The sequence below is a fragment of the Leptinotarsa decemlineata genome, unplaced genomic scaffold (genome assembly GCF_025532065.1).
Source record: "Leptinotarsa decemlineata unplaced genomic scaffold, Ldec_3_MD MMD2_tig00026374_RagTag_RagTag, whole genome shotgun sequence".
Lineage (NCBI taxonomy): Eukaryota > Metazoa > Arthropoda > Insecta > Coleoptera > Chrysomelidae > Leptinotarsa > Leptinotarsa decemlineata.
Window position 1 is genome coordinate 4,975,317 of NW_027412710.1, and position 5,981 is coordinate 4,981,297.

Consider the following 5,981-nt stretch of genomic DNA (forward strand, 5'->3'; position numbering starts at 1 on the left):
ATTCTATGATTTTTCAACCGCTTATGAGAAACAGTGATCATACATTATGAAATCGCACAAACCTGCTATATCACTGTCAAACAATTAGTAGTTATACGATGAAGATTTCAAACTACTGAGCTGGATATGGTTTTTAGAAAAACGCCACATATGAATGTTCTCTAACTTGAAATGTAATGGAGATCAATCTCATCTGCATCCTAATTGCTAGCTGTAATATTCATTTGGTAATTAGAAATGTTTCATCACCATGTAGCTATCAGATTCAATCTCGACTTCCCGCAGATTTGAATTTTTACATACTTCATTTCAACATCACATAGTTATGAGTATTGTCTATACAGGGAAAGTCAAATAGACCCCCACCAGTGGAATGTAGCTGGTGAGCTAGGTAGTCGGTTGATTTGTGTAAACATTGTATACTTTTTTAAGGACAAAACACAAGTACTACAGGATAATCCTGATTCTCATTGGATTTTAATCGTTGGAGAATAAATCCATTTGAAAAAACCTTTTCAGAAAGTTTATTCCACATAAACGCAGTTTTTCGAATGAAAGAGTTCTTAAACAGTGAAGTTCGAGGTGTACTGAGTGGAACCTCAAAACGATGAGCACAGCCTGTCGCGTATTTCTGATATGTACCACTCTTGGTCACTTGAACACTTCCCGTGAAAGTATCTATAGAAGAGAGACAAATCCCCAACCTTTCTTCGATGTTTCAGACTATCAAGGTGGCAAGGGATCTGTATCTGTAGAGTAGGGAGGGTGAGTGTAAGCCCACAGCACTTTGGTCACATGTGACCCATTGTACATCCTCCCAAGGAGTTGTCCTTCTAGGTCATCGTCCATCCTGTCCTTTCCAGGAAGGTGGACAGGTCACTAGGAGACATCTCCTTCATATTGGCAGGTGTAGGCCAAGATTCGCCGAACACACACTCTCTTTGGCAACCTTGAGGTGTCTCACGGTGGCCTACACGAAGGTTTTGGAAGGTGCAGCGATATTACTGTCATTGCGCGGCTTCTTCTTGGAATTCCCTTCGTGGAGGTCCACAAGTGAGGGAGCTTTCCTGCAGGGGCAGCCGGTTCCTTGCCTTTATTCAAGGCGGAGCTCTTGGCGCCCTCCGCAGGAAGTGCCCTTGCTGTTGGAGGTGGAGTGGGATAGGAAGAGGGTGCCCTTATACTTGCTGCCACTTCTGCTTCTTTCGCTCTCTTTCTCCTTTTGGCATTGGCGCAGCAAATGCGCTTACGCCTTGGCCTTTGTATTACATCACGAAAATATACTAGAAAAATTCACTACATACAATGAGCTGATCGTTAATTTACAAAAAACTAAAATTATGCAATTTTCTCGAGGTGGATATCGTAAATCTAATTTTGCTTTTCCTTTCAACGGACAACCACTAGAGGTAACAGACAAATATGTTTATCTGGGAGTAACTTTCACCTCGTCAGGACTATTTCGGGAAATGGCATCAGTTGCTAGCATTAAGGGAAAACAGGCTATTGACTCTGTAATCCCTATTTTGTCTAAAGCTAAAATTGACACCTGGTATCCACGAGTGAAATTATTCGAATCATTAGCAATGAGTGTTATGTTCAACTCCGTTACGGCATGGGGCATTAGATAGTTGGAAGTATTAGAAAAAGTACATCTCAGTTTCTTGAAAAGAATTCTTTTAGTGCCTATTAACACACCTGATGCTGTAGTACGTTTGGAAACGGGATGAGTTAAACTTGCACTCAATATTTTTAAAATTAAACTGGCTGCACAAGATTCTTATCATGGAGAGTGATCGTTATCCAAGACTTTGTTTTGAACAACAAATAAGATTAATGAATACGACTGATGCAAAATATAATTGGGCACTTCAAGTAAAGCAATTTTTTATTGATAGCGGATCTCTGGAAATTTGGAATAATAAGACTGGTCACTTCTTGAATTCAAATTGGGAAAATATAATAAATGAATATTTCAGTTATCTGTACAACAAAGATGCCTCTATCGTTATCCTTACACATATATATGTATAATTCGCTAAGTACCTCAACGGAACCAAGCTCATATCTGCTGTTAAAGTTACCTATATAAGTTACCCGCACTCTTGCACAGTTACGCATGGCCAATAATTTTAAAATCAAGTTCACATTGAATGGAAGTGTGTATGCGATCGACCCAGGTGTAATATGCACTGATTGCAATAGTAATAAGGCTGAAACTTTATTTCATATCATCTTCGAATGCCCGATTTACAAAACAAAACAAACAGTTCCTTCAGAATTTGGATGAACTTATTCGTGCTTTAGAGAATATAACTATCCCGGTAGCCAAAGAAATCTCAGAATATATCTGGAACATTCTCAGGTTACGTTCATTTATATTGAGTGAATAATGGTTGGTTTATTATACTTTTATTATTTTACATATATATATATATATATATATATATATATATATATATATATATATATATATATATATATATATATATATATATATATATATATATTATATATATATATATATATATATATATATATATATATATATATATATATATATTTATATATTTATTTATATACAGGGTGATTCAAAAGTAATTTGACAAACTTCAGGAGGTGATTCCTCACAATATTCTAACATGAACTGTCCAAATAAATAAATGTCCAGAAACGCTTCGTTTCCAAGATACAGGATGTTAAAGTTTCATTTTTATTTTCGTTTTTTTCAAATAACTTTTGAAATACTGAACTTAATTTGTTCCATTCAACATCAATTTTTGAATTGATCGAGCAGTTCAGTAGCAATACTTTTTAATGTGTTATTTGCAATTAGGAATGGAAATTCTAGGTCTTCTAACTGGAACCACAAATGTGCGGTTGGCTCCTGTTGTTGAGTCCGTGCATTTGTGTTGTTTCCTGCTTTCGGCAAACAAGTGTTACCCATCTTTACACTTGGCTGCACTACGCTGATGAGGTCAATAGCCAGAAACACGTGTCCGCGGTTTGCCCCCCTTTTTGGAGTGTTGTGTCCATTTGATTTATACAGGGTGATTCAAAAGTACTTTGACAAACTTCAGGAGGTGATTCCTCACAATATTCTAATATGAATTGTCCAAATAAATAAATGTCCAGAAACGCTTCGTTTCCAAGATACAGGATGTTGAAGTTTTATTTTTATTTTGGTTTTTTTCAAATAACTTTTGAAATACTGAACTTAATTAAACGAAACTTGGTAATAGGAGGTTTTTGAGGTGTCGAATTCGAACCTGATGTTCTTATTGCTCTTACTCGTAGGGGGCGCCACCTACACGTCTTTTTTTTAAGATTCATAACTTTTTTGGGGCGTACTTCTAGCACATTTTTCAGTAAAAAAATCGATTCCTCTATCATATTTACATAAATAAGCTACCCTTGGTCCTAATCGCTGTAAGCAACCGTTTTCTAAATATTTGGACTTGAAAACTCCAAGTCGATTATTTGATAATCGATGCATGTTGAAGTTATTACGAATATTTTGCTTTTTTCACAAGAATGCTGCGGAAATGAATTTGACGTTTTACTCGTTTGAAGAGATCATTACTGTTGGGTACGTTCCTTCATGACATGCCTAAGCGAAATAGTTATTTTTGTATCAAGGGTGCATAATCAGTATTTGTTTCAATAAAATTTGCAAGAAATGTCAACATTTTATTTCAGGAAATTTTGAACATGTAGAATAAACTAAAATAAACGAAACTAAATTATATTCAAATAAATTGTTGGAAGTGTCCACCTTCAGCGAAGATACAGGCAGTCAGTCGTCCTGTCATTGAATCTCGTACCCGCTCAAAAATTATTGGTGTGTTTTTTATTGTTTCACAGGCGTCTACTATTCGGTTTCTTAGATCTTCCTCGTTCATTACTGGAGTCTTATAAACTAGTGACTTCAAATGTCCCCAAAAATAAAAATCTATCGGGTTTAGATCTGGGGACCTTGGTGCCCACGCCTGGTTAGGTTCTTCTACACCCCTACCGATCCATCGATTTGGATAGACTGTGTTAAGGAATTCCCTGGCTACAACGCTAAAATGGGCCGGAGCCTCATCATGCATAAACCACATGCGGATACGTATTTTTAATGGTACATTCTGAAGTAGTCCCGGCAATTAATTTTCTAAAAAGTTTCTGTAAGTTGCGCCATTCAGTCGAAGCGGAAGAAAGAAAGGACCTATCAAGTAATTATCAATTATTGCCGCCCATACATTACAGAAAATTGATACTGATAATGCCCTTCACTAACTGCGTGCGGATTTTCGAGAGCCCAAACATGGTTGTTATGAAAGTTTGTGATAGCATTTCGGAAGAAGTTTGCCTCGTCCGTGAAGAGTACATATCTTAAATATTGAGGATTTTCAGCCAATTTTCTCAAAAACCATTGACACATAGTAATTCGTTGGGGAAAGTCTCGTGGCAAAAGAGCTTGTACCCTTTGAATATGGTATGGATAACACTGTTGATCGTGGATAATTCTCCAAACTGTGGACTGAGTAGAATTGACAGCTTCAGCAATTAGTCTTGTGCTTGTTTCTGGATTCTCCTCGAGAGCGTTCAAAACAGATTCTTCCAATTCTGGGGTTCGGACTGCTCGTGGTCTTCCAATAATATCAGCTGCCCTCTTAAAGCTACCTGTTTCTGCCAAACGACGGTGGAGACTAGCAAATGTTGGAGCCCAAGGCAGAACTCGATTAGGAAATCGCTCTTGGTAAATACGTCTTGCTTCGCGCGCATTGCCATCCGCAAGGCCATAAACGAAATGCATATCGGTTAAATGAGCATTATTGTTTAAATAATACATTTTTTCAAAATAAGTGTTTTCTACTTCTACTATCGGAAACTTCAACAAAACGTCTAACTGTGACAAAATATGTAATTACCAAAACTACTCACAAACGTCAAATTTATTTTCAGAACAATCTTGTGAAAAATGCAAAATATTCGTAATAACTTCAACATGCATCGATTATCAAATAATCGACTTGAAGTTTTCAAGTCCAAATATTTAGAAAACGGTTGCTTACAGCGACTAGTAACAAGGGTAGCTTATTTACGTAGATATGATAGAGGAATCGATTTTTTCACTGAAAAATGTGCTAGAAGTACGCCCAAAAAATTTAAGAATCTTTGAAAAAGAAAAAGACGTGTAGGTGGCGCCCCCTACGAGTAAGAGCAATAAGAACATCAGGTTCGAATTTGACACCTCAAAAACCTCCTATTACCAAGTTTCGTTTAATTAAGTTCAGTATTTCAAAAGTTATTAGAAAAAAACGAAAGTAAAAATGAAACTTCAACATCCTTTATCTTGGAAACGAAGCGTTTCTGGACATTTATTCATTTGGACAATTCATATTAGAATATTGTGAGGAATCACCTGCTGAAGTTTGTCAAAGTACTTTTGAATCACCCTGTATAAATCAAATGGACATAACACTCCAAAAAGGGGGGGGGCAAACCGCGGACACGTGTTTCTGGCTATTGACCTCATTAGCGCGGTGCAGCCAAGTGTAAAGATGGGTAACACTTGTTTGCCGAAAGCAGGAAACAACACAAATGCACGGACTCAACAACAGGAGCCAACCGCACATTTGTGGTTCCGGTTAGAAGACATAGAATTTCCATTCCTAATTGCAAATAACACATTTAAAAGTATTGCTACTGAACTGCTCGATCAATTCAAAAATTGATGTTGAATGGAAACTTGCAATCGGGTTTGTGCAAGTATTCTTAGTAAAAATGTTAAAGAAAATGTTTCGGAGGAGAAACGTGAAATTTGCTGACCCGTCATTGTGGGAGCCCCTCTCCTGTGGAGGGCCCAGGGCAGTGGCCCCGCCTGCCTTTTCCTAAATCCGGCCCTGTATATACAAATTGATTTCCTTTCGTATACTCAATAATGAAGTTCTGTAGAAATATTTTGTCGAATTTTGAAACACTCAAGGAATACATTA